The following is a 12,286-nucleotide window of genomic DNA, read 5'->3' on the forward strand; positions in this document are numbered from 1 at the left end:
TCTCTGTAAATCATCACATATGAATATTTATATATGTTACACTTTTTGTTACTATCCATTATCATTTTATTGTGTTCATGTGATCACGTGGTTATTTAAACTTTACAGATTGCACGGACTTTTTGCGATCTGGTCAATAGATGTAGTATACATTTAGTTTTGTGAGAAAAAAAAATATTTATATTGTTTTATTTAATGTATTCTACTCATTTCGCTTCTATGTTATTTGTAAATTTATGTGTATTTGTCGCTCCTGTTACGCAGGAAATCTGCGTCTGAGTGTATTTTGAATAAATAGTGAAACAGTGATTATTTACCCTGTATCTGCATTTTTCCAATGCCTTAAAATCACCAGAGTATCTCCATTTTAAACGAGGCAACATTTGTGACCACACAATTTTAGTGTCAGGCAAGTTCTTTGAAATTAAGGTCAAAGCTTGTATCAGGTTCTCTCTTAAATCTTTAGTTTTTATTTTTCCTAAATCATTAGCACCTACATGTATGACTAGAAATTTAGGGGGATCTTCATATCTTAACTTTATTCTAATGTGTCTTCTAAGCTGACTTTAAACCATGCCAGATTTTCCTTGCCACCAAATTTCTGTATTTAATTTGTCAAGACCTAGGTAAGTCCCACCAGGACGTTGCCTTGATTCAAAAAAGGCATTCTTCACTAATGAAGACCCCATAATCCAAATCTTTGCAGGTTTACCTATACAAATTTTTGTTATTTCTTTTAACATTTAACAAATACTATATACGATTTAAAATTAAAATTGTAAACAATATAAAAAGCTTTATAATCTGATGTAAGTTTTGTAAGCATTGGATTTCCAACGCCCTAGTTGCATGATTATGGCATCAGGCACACCTCCAAGTGACAAACTAGTAGCACAACCAATGCGAAATGAATAAGAACTATAGTGTTTATAATTTACCCCGACTCTCTCCAATGATTTTTTCAATACTGTTATGAACTGATAACGAGTTACTGCTGCACCACTGTAGTGACAAAAAAGTGCTCCTGGTAAAGGAGGTCTATCCACGAGAAAAGACTTTATCAACTTGCATGGGCAGGCCTCTGAATTTGGTTGTGATTGAAATGTAATTAAGGCACCTGTACCCAACTGGTTAGTTTTTGATGAAAGTACACGTATTTTCAAGACCTCAAAAGATGACAATGACACATCAGATATAGAGATAATATGAGCCGACTTGCTATTACTTACTGCCAATTCCCCTATTCTCAATAGACCGTCATAGGCTAATGAGAAGGCAACCTTAAACAGCTTAACTTCATAACTCGAGGAACAAATAAAGGGAAGAATTTTAACTATTAATAGTAGTAATTCTTTGGTAATGGGCAATCTTGAATCCTTAATTTTTGGCGTTGACCGTTTAATTCCCTCCAACATTTTTTATATAATAAATTTTTGAGTAAAATCTTCAAAATCATTCATTCTACTGAAAAAAAACTTATCACTGCTAAATAACACTTAATAGAGGAATGGGAGTAACTTGCTTGAAACAAACAAGCTATAAAATTACATAATTCATACAATGGTATGGGCCATACATTTGATTAACCAAACAATTTTCTGAACTCATTAAAGGCCAATACATCTCTTTGATATGTCGTAAAGGTACTAGGCCTATAGGGGCAACTGAACTTTCTATAAGGGACCCAATTAAATGCTTGAAATTAATGTCAAGAAATCTTCTGGTATTCCTGCTGGGGTACTTCTGGCTGTTGGAACCAGAGCTCTGAAGCGTGACATCTGAAATCGAGAGATGGCATCAGCTACCTTGTTTTTTTATCCTTCAATATGCACAGCTCTTAATTGAATACTATTCGTCATTTTCAGTAACACAAACGGAAGAATCAGTTTCATTATTTGTTTATCTTTTGATGACCTTTTGTTAACATTACATTTGTACTAACTATAATGCAATATTGTCATTAATATTAAAAAGGATCTTTTTGTTTTTTAGGTTTTCTGCCCATAAATACATGGCGAGCACCACTGGAACCAACTCCAAAAATGACATATTCCTCATAATTTTTAAATCTTTCCATGTTTCAAGCCACCTAAATTGTACCCATGACCACTGGAAAAATCCCCACAGCCCAAATTTGGGTTCCCAGAACTATCGGTGAAAAGTTGCAAAATTTCATTAGATGTCTAAATTTTGTCTGGAAAGAAACACTGACCATTATAATTCTCAAGGAACTGCATACAAAGCTATATCTGACTTCACCTCTGTATTCAATCTTATTTTATGAAACGGCTTCCTTGTCTGAATAGAAAGTTGATGAACCAGGGGTATGTCAAAGAACGTCTCGTCCTTTTTCTAAAAAAGTTCATCGGAAGGTACCAAGACCTTGTTGATAAATATTCCGTATCAACTTCACAAATAATACATGATGGTCTTGAAGTATAGATTCTGCATACTGACGTTGTTTATCATCTTAACAACGTGAAATATTGTTCTTTCATTTGTCTTTGTTCTATTATTAATATTACTTTTACTGTTTGGTTTGTTTTCTGTGATATCCATTTGACGTGGCTAGGTACTTATACATCCCGTCAATGTGTTTGTATTATCTTTCATTTTTACTGGTGTGTTTTGTATATGCGACTTTTTGTGTTTCTGTGGTTCTTATAACGTGACTCTGTACTTTAAAAGATCCCGTCATTATGTTATTGTTCTATTATATGTCATTATGTTATTGTTCTATTATAAATTTGAAAATACTTTGAACGACAAACGACAAATTTATTTTACTCGCGCAGTGGTATTTACCATATGTGGATTCTTAAGGGTTCTGAAGAACTTCTGGACAATTTTAAATCTCGGTCTATTTCTGAAATTAATTCTTACATAACTTTTGATTTTTTAACCCTGTATACCAACATTCCCCATGTGAAATGATAAAATTGTTTTGAATAGACATTGAATGACAAACTTTTTTCTTATGTGACGTTTACATTTTCTGACGTCAGACACGCGAAGCAATGAATGTGGTTTTTAATTTGATAGATGCTTTTGTGCTTTTTTTGTAAATAATTGTTTGTTTTGATATTGTAACACAGTGATGACTGCTGTACCCATATTTTGACTATTTTATTTATAATGTCTGTTTTGTTCACGCATCGTTGTAAATATAACAGAATTTGATAAGACTGTCGTACAAGTGAGAGGTTTAGCGCTATAAAACCAGGTTCAATCCACCATTTTCTACATTTGAAAATGCCTGTACCAAGTCAGGAATATGACAGTTGTTGTCCATTCGTTTGATGTGTTTTGTCATTTGATTTTGCCATGTGATTAGGGACTTTCCGATTGAATTTTCCTCGGAGTTCAGTATTTTTGTGATTTTACTTTTTGCATACCCCATCAAATCTACGAATGAATGCACTTGATGATGGAATGGCTTTGGAACCCCGTTACAGATTCCAACTCTTTTCCAACATCATCTAGGATGAAAAATTTTGTCCTGCATTTTTTTTAGTTGTAATCTCTGTCCTGCCTTTTTTATTTTTCACTCTATGCGGTCCTGCCTTTTTTTTTTTTAGTTTATCCTGACTTTTTTTACATAAATTGTCATCCTGCCTTTTTATTTTGCAAAGTGTCTCATCCTGCCTTTTTTTTTTTTACTCAAAACTCCTGTCCTGCCTATTTTTTTCAAATTTCATCCTAGCCCCCCCCCCCCCCATAAAAATCCAATGGTAGCTCCCTAAATTGGAAATTGGCAATTTTGAAAAAGGGCCTAAAATCCTACCCAACTCTACTTCTGTTTTTAATTTGTTTAAAGTTACCCATTTAAAATGCTCTGCAAAAAGCAATTTTTTTGACACAACATGTTCTCTAGGTCCTGTATATTGTAAACGAAAGCCAAGAGAAAATCCTAAATACAATTCTTTAGCTGCCTCCCTATTGGGATAATTTTCAAGTAACTCTTTCAACCTTTTAAATCGTATTGGGGTATTCCTAGTTCCCATAGATGTGCCAGGAGCTTTCAGTCTATGTTGCTGTTGCCTGAATACAAAATTTTGAGAAGACATTAATCCAGGTTTTGAAAATCTCGAGTTGACATATGGTTGTCTGACCCTACAATTTGGTCTTATTTGCGGAGGCATATTATTATATTGCTTTAATTGACAGTTTATAACTGAGTGTATACCATGACACTATACATGCATGATTATATTGACAAAATGAATTGAAACATTTGCCATTATAATTGAAAGCATAGACGGCGTGCAAAAATTTGACGGCAACTGTTAAATGCGCTTTTAAAAGTAGCTTTATACAACCATGTTAAACATATATTTTAAATGGGAAGTTTTTTTTATGATAAAATGATTAAAACTAGCCATTAAAATCCACATAATTAAAAAGGTTATCAAAATTCAATCTATAAAGTCTATAAAGTATGAAACGAACATGGAGAAAACGGTAAACATATGTGAAACTTGTAACATTAAATAAGCATAAAATACATTTTTTGACCTGATATTTGTACAAATTAAACGTATTTTCCTGCATTTTCGTACAATAGAATTTTTCGGATTCGAATTATGACGTTATACGAACTTCACCAAAAAAAAAAATGAAAATTAGCCATGGTTGATGCGTTTGGAATGTAGTTCGTTATGTGTAAGAAGTAGTAATTTGGAAGGATTAATATTAGAAAATGGAAGAATCGGTAAAAAAGAATGTACTTGCTATTTTCTTATTTCGAAATGACTTGATATTTAAAATATGCATTACAAGGGGTTTAAAAATATCTGCAACTTATGAATGATTCGATAGTCCAGGCTGAACACCTGAATTTTTTAAATGTCCAGCTATTATGTTACAATTTAAAGAAATGGCGTTTTAACGTTATTTTCTGAATAGGGTCCACGGCATAGTCGCTTATTATTTCCGTTACACTGCTCTTACAATGTAGCATATATTTATTTTTAGATTTCCAGAATGTGCATTTGCTTTGCTTTGTTGTTCGAAAAAAAGAAATATGTTGAACGTTTATGTTTAAAATTATGTTATAAACTAAGTGTCCAGTGTTTTTGTTACGCTTACGGTTTCTGGGGGGAAATGCCGACGTCGTAAATGATTTTAGTAATTTGAAGACGTTACTTTTGTGGACTCAGCTTTATGCACGCCGTCATAGCACTTCAACTTTCTATTCAAATTTCTATAAGCAGAAAATGCATTATAACCAGAAGAAATTACTCCCGAATTATGTGTGCTACTTCTATCAGCCATATATAATAACCAAAGCTCTGGGTCTACTATAGCCCATGAACTTGCTGGATCCAGTGCTTTGCGCAACCTAAATTGATCTAAATTGCTCATCGTACAATTTCCAACCTAAACTATTAGGGCTTCTCTTTGCACCCCAACGTACAACCGACATGTATTTAAGCAATTCTTGTTATCTACCTGAATGCACAGTACAATATACACCAATAAAAATGATAAATGCAGATGTCCATTGGTCAATAGATCCAATTTTGTTTTGTGTATTTTCTGTTTGTACAATAAATTCACCCCCTCTAAAAACAAGCTGTTGTGTAGCCTGCTGAGTATTGTTTGTTAACAAAATGCCTAAATCAATAAATTCACTTTTCCCAATTTTTTCTCTAATACTTTGAGAAACATTAGAAGCTATATTAGCATGCATGCTGGGTATCTGAATAGGGTGATCAATAGTACTAAATGGCATTGTAAAGTTTGAGGCACCATTGGTATTACCTAAAGAATGTTCTGGAGGATCCTGACTGGTTACTGTGTTGAACTCTCTTTGGTCTGGTACTCTAGAGTATAAAAGATTATTAGCTGTGCTCGTCGAATCGACTGGACACGTACTTGCACTAGTAAATATGCCAGCCCCTGTCTGTGAATACAACATTGGGTATATCCCAGTAGAACTGGTAACTGGTACAATTGGTATAAATGGTGTAACAGTGTCAACTGTAGGCAACTGAGGTGCAGGTACTGATGTAGTAGTGGGTACTCTCTGATTAGCCTTTTTCCTTGCTGATGCTGCAGCCACTATTGACAGATTTTTCCTCTTCCTGGCAGACCGCCTGAACTGTGCAGACATGACTCCTAAAAGATAACCAAAATTTAAGAACACAATGTAAAGATTAAAATTTTATCTAATTTCTGAATACTCCAGAACTACAATATCTACAAGAACCGAAGACTAGCTTTTCAATATACATAAAGATATTCATAGTATGATTGCTTAATGCTTGATTATGTCCACTGGCAAATATCACACATGTGTTATTATAATATGAAGCAAAAACTGATGCAAAGTTTGATTGTTAATAATCAGTACAGCTAGACTATATAAAGTTATAATTCATATTAAAAAAAATGTTAAAATATTCACAATTGAATTAGAAATTACAAGACGACTAAAACAAATTGAATAGGCTGTGACCGGTTTATTATTAAAAAGAAAAATAGCAATAATAAATTTAATAAGGTTGTGTGTATTGCATGCAACTCTGTACTCCATTATCAATGAACACCTATATTTGATGATCCATCTTAAAATTGCTAGTACATTATCAGTAAATGTTCATGACATAATTACTTATGACGTTATGTTATTGCGTCACATTAGGTACCGATTGACCTCGTGTACACCGTTGAAACAACCGAGATTCATGTATAATTAATGTGGAATCTTGTTCAACACACATAATTTACGTAAATAATACACATGCATGTAATGCAAAACTAATGTTAACTGTGGGCGATGATTCTCCTTCCAACTAATAATGGCCACAATCAACGAGCTGAATATTTTGCCATGGCTTCAGTGCGCCTACAAACACAATTAAGAGGTTAAATCAAAACTCACCAGATTATAAATTATAGTTTCTGCTGATTCTGGGCGCCATGTTTGGCAAATAAAGTTTGTTGTTTTTGTTTGTTTTGTTTTTTTTTGTTTGTTTGGTTTTTTGTTTGTTTGGGGGAGGGGGGGGGGGGGGAGTAATTAAAAGAAAAATAAGAATTTCCTTTCACTACAATATGTTGAAAAGAGCCTCAAATCTTAGCAAAATTAGCAACGAATAAATTTGAAATAGAATTAAAAATTTAAATAAACCATGTGGTCGCCATGTGCTTCTATAGGTCAGTCACGTACATGTATGTAAAAGTGTGGAAAACTGATTAGCCGGAATTCTAATTACCACCTGATAATATAAGGTAATTCAATTAAAGGTATTTGATGTCTCAGGTGTGAAAACTTTAATGACATGTAACTTGGCTTGATTGGTGATTACGATAAGTGTCAAAATTAGATAATCTAATTAAATATCTGTACTTCTAATGTGCCGATGAAGTCACCCAGGTCAACATTTTGGGCTCAAAAATATAAGTTTTTATGGATAAGTTTATATTTTCATATAATTTATTTATAAGTTTATCTCAAATGTCTCTCAATTTTAGGAAATATTTTGAAATTTAAGGAATTTTGAACACTTTCTGTCGATCATGTCAATATTATTCATAGCGTAATTCGCGCGGGTAAAATCCGTCCGTCTGACTTGGGTCAGGCACATACAGAATGTGGCCGGTGTAACTAGTTTGCTGGCGCCAAACCACTCCTAACCTGGGACAGTGGTGTAACAGTACAACATAAAACAAACTATAAAAATCAGTTGGTTTAAATAAAATACCTGCACATCTGATTTTAGCGAAACTAAGCCACGCTCCTTTATTAAGAATCAAGACTAAATTGAATGACACTAGTTCTAGAAATGTTTAATATCTTATGGGCAGCAAGCGACCTGGAATGATAATCAAACTGCCAAACCATACGCCTTACTTTAAGAATGTTTTGGTTTTGTTTTTACGCTCGTTAAGTGTTTACGTTCTCAAATGTTTTACAGTTTTTTAGGTCAAAAGTGAACAGGTTGAAATGGGTATATGAAGATGTAGTATAATTGCCAATGAGTCACCTTTCCACCAAGCTCCAGGAAGGTTCTCCCTTAACCTAGAATTTCGGGCACGGTAATAATATGTATTAAACAGAATAATTTCATTCGTTTATCTACATCAACTTCACTCGCGTGCTTTTCTCGCGTACCATATCAAGCGAGAAAATCAGTCTTGTGAAGATGAACAACGCCTCCGGGTGCGGTATTTTCTCGCTGTGTTGAAGACCTATTTTATTTGCGTTGTCTTTGTTGTATCTTTTGTCATTGTCATTGTATATTTTTTTTTTACAATTTGTACCTAATATGTTTGGAGACATTACAGACAAAAGTTGGTATTGAATTGTCAATCCCAGATATTTATCATCTTTGAAAAGAATAATTCTTAATACAGTACTATTCGTCAGAATGTTTTATTTACACCAAGGACTACTCCCACCCGGTAGTTAAACCCATGTAAAAGAGGGGTGCGTAAGTGACCTTGCTGCAATACTTAATGTTAATCCTACCCATCACACTCTACTTTCTAGTCGCAGTCTTAATTCTCTGACTTTCATCCCGTTAAATCTATCTATTGCATTTAATGTTAATATTGTCTCGTCCTCAATATTCTTGAAACATTTGCCACTGAACGTTAAGCAAACAACAATCAATTTCACTACCATTGGATTGTTTTGTCAATTTTGTTCTTCGATTATAATATTCAAATATTCAATTAAAATAGATGTTTTGTAATCTATATGATAGATTGTAAAAACTATTCATTTTTAATCATAAATTATTAATGAAGAAGATTTGTCTGTTAATTGAGTTCTGTAAATCTTAAAAGATAAATTATCAAAAATCAGATTTTTGAGTGGTGTTGTTTAATTCACCATGTATCTTTGTCATTGTAGTATTACACATTCTGAATTTTACCTAGGAACTAAACATTTGTCCTTTATTATGGACGGGGTCACAGAATAGAGAATAATTGGCAAAAAGTGCAGAATAAGGGTAAACAATATAAAGAATAGAGAAAAATAGGACAAAAAATAAAGAATAGAGAATAATGGTGTCAAAATATAAAGAATACAGAAAAATATATGGCAAAAAAAATAAACAATAGAGAATAATGAGGTGCTAAAATATAAAGAATAAAGAAAAATATATGACAAACAAATATAGAATAGAGAATAATGGGGTGCTAAAATATAAAGAATAGAGAATAACGGGCAAACGATATACATGATATAAAGAATAGAGAATAACGGGCAAACGATATACATGATATAAAGAATAGAGAAAAATGATATTGAAAAGAATAAAAAGGAACCCCCTTCCAGACCCTCCTCTATTGGGTATATTATTTAAAGTTTAAAGATTAAGCATCAAGTAATAGAGTGATTAATTTGACTTTGGTATGACTAGTGCCGACAATCTGAATTTCGATGAATGGTACTGTTATTTAAAACTTATGAAACAGAAAATATACCTTTTTCTATATAGGATGTATTATGAAATTAGAATTTAGTATCAGATTATTGATGGAATTCATTATTTTCACAAGTGAAGTAAACAGGCCATCTTGGTCTTAAAGTTAATACATTTTCATTACTAGATTATAAAATATTTTGAGTCAGTTGTCAGTCATTTCAACCGTTGTTACTTTAATACTTTTGAGACGCCTGTGTTCAATTAATAAATGTGCAGTCTATTTTTGAAAAGTGTTTTATAGTAAAGGAAATAAAGAATTATAGCTTGTGGTATGGAGTTTGTTCCAGTGTCAATAGCCGTATTGGTGACCTACAGTTGCTACCTTCTACGTAATTTTTTTTCTCTGGTGGAGAGTTGTCTCATTGGCAATCATACCACATCTTCTTATTTTCATAAAGATGAAAAAAATTGTGAATACTGGAATTATGATAAAAATTAAACTTATCTCTATTTGAGCACACATAGCAGCTGCTATATTTCTTGTAGTCCCTGGATTTGTCACATATGAAAGACGAGGTTAAGCTGTTGTATTCTTATAACTTGCTTTGTTATGCATTGGCTTTACCCGTGGAGGATATGCTATGAACCGTATATTTATTGCTCTGAAGTAAGTTTTTTCATACAGTTTCCTCAGTTAAAGTGTAACAATAGTTCACCATGATGCCATTTAATGTAATTGGATATCCTGCATTTATCATTCTTTATCATGAAATAACTTATGACGGGTGTCGCATGTGGAGCAGGATCTGCTTACGCTTCCGGAGTACCCGAGATCACCACCGGTTTTAGGTGGGTTTCGTGTTGCTCATTCTATGTTGTGTTTTGTTTGCTGTTGTTTATCTTTAACTTGGTCTTTTTTTTTCGTTTTTTGCCATGGTATTGTCAGTTTATTTTCAACTCATGAGTTTGAATATTCCTTTGGTATCTTTCGCCTATCCTTTTCAAGAAAAGGGATTTTTTAGAAACATGAGGGGAATCTACTTTTGATGATTTCTTTATTCTGATTTAAATTCCAGTTTCGACAAAATATTTTATTAAGCAAGGATATCGCTGCGAATTTCAAGGATAAGGCAAGAAATTGTCATTTTAGGAACCCCAAACACTGCTGTAAGCCAACTTATTTTCGCGGATACTTTATTTCGCGATTTACCCTTTCTAGTCCACGATTTATATTCGCGTTATTTTTCTACTCGCGAAAGTCGCTAAAATAAATCGCTCGCGAACATAAATTGAAAGAGTGGAGGCACTCATCAGTTCACTTAGTTTCTTTTCCAAAACTCTGAATTTCAAAGCGATTTCCATGATTTCTAAAATATATCGTCGAAATACAAATCAGAAATGAATTGAATGTATTGGTGATAAGAAAAGGAACGGTTTGTTATTACAATATGAGTGGCTGTTGTTATTAATGAAATTAGTTTTCATACTAATAATTAAAACAAAATATAGATTCACAAAATTTGCGATATGAATTGTCTTCATATTAAAATGTGTCATACTTAATAATAGATTAAAATACATCAATTCTCTAATATTATTGTATTGATTTGAACTTGCAAACCGTAACGTTTGATTGATTTATTTATTGATTGGTGTTTTTCGCCACTTTCAACACTATTGTGGTATTTCGTGGCTTTCAGTTTTTATTGGTGGAGGAAACCTGAATCTCCGGATGGAACCACCGACATTCGGTAGGACAAGTGACAATCCTAGTCAATTAAGATTGGAGTCGAGTGCACCTGCTACGTGCGGGATTCGAAACCACAACGTCAGTGTTGACTGACAAGTGATATAGTAGTTCGACTACTTAGACCACTCAGCCACCGAGCCTCCCTTAACGTTTGCTCTAGTCCAATCTTTAGTCCATAACCTCTTTAAAGGATGTTCGTGTCTTTTTCAAGAATTGATAATTAATGAAAATTGTTTGTGGCCGAAATGTTGGACTGGATATCATTTTGAATTATGAACTATATAGGCGACATATCCATACATTAAAAGAGGGAACCAGTCTTACATCAGTAAAACGTTGTTATCTCCCTTAGTATCGGAAGTTACCTTAAATACGTAGCGTTTTAGTTTTTCTGAAAGTAGTGTTGTTCCTCTAAGATAAAAAAAGATATGTCTGAATGGTTTTCTACATACCCATTTTGTTTGGTGCTAATACCTACTCTGAAGTTTTATTGATATTGTTGAACTTGTACTATTGAAATCAAATACCATTCTACTGTAAAAGACTTACGAAACCAGCCCCAAAAATTTAAGTGTAACATTACCACTTAGTTTCCTTCCAAAATTTTCTAAAGTATATGTCGGTAATTAAACGCAGAACGCAGAAAACCTGGCACATTAAGCCACCACCATATCAAATGAGCATCGCTAGTGGATATCAGTACTACATATTCTCATCTCTACACTTCCCCTCCTCGAGATAAGGGATAGCGGTACTACATATTCGCATCTCTACACTTCCCCTTCCCGAGCTAAGGGAAAGGGGTACTACATATTCTCATATCTACACTTCCCCTTCTCGAGCTAAGGGATAGCGGTACTACATATTCCCATATCTACACTTCCCCTTCCCGAGCTAAGGGATAGCGGTACTACATCTACTCATCTCTACACTTCCCCTTCTCGAGCTAAGGGATACCGGTACTACATCATCTCATCTCTTCACTTCCCCTCCTGGAGCTAAGGGATAGCGGTACTACATATACTCATTTTTACACTTCCCTTCCTCGAGCTACGGGATAGCGGTACTACATCTTCTCATATCTACACTTCCTCATCGAGCTACGGGATAGCGGTATTACATCCTCTCATTTCTACACTTCCCCTCCTCGAGCTAC

The sequence above is a fragment of the Mytilus californianus genome, unplaced genomic scaffold, assembly GCF_021869535.1.
Source record: "Mytilus californianus isolate M0D057914Y unplaced genomic scaffold, xbMytCali1.0.p SCAF_11, whole genome shotgun sequence".
Taxonomy (NCBI): domain Eukaryota; kingdom Metazoa; phylum Mollusca; class Bivalvia; order Mytilida; family Mytilidae; genus Mytilus; species Mytilus californianus.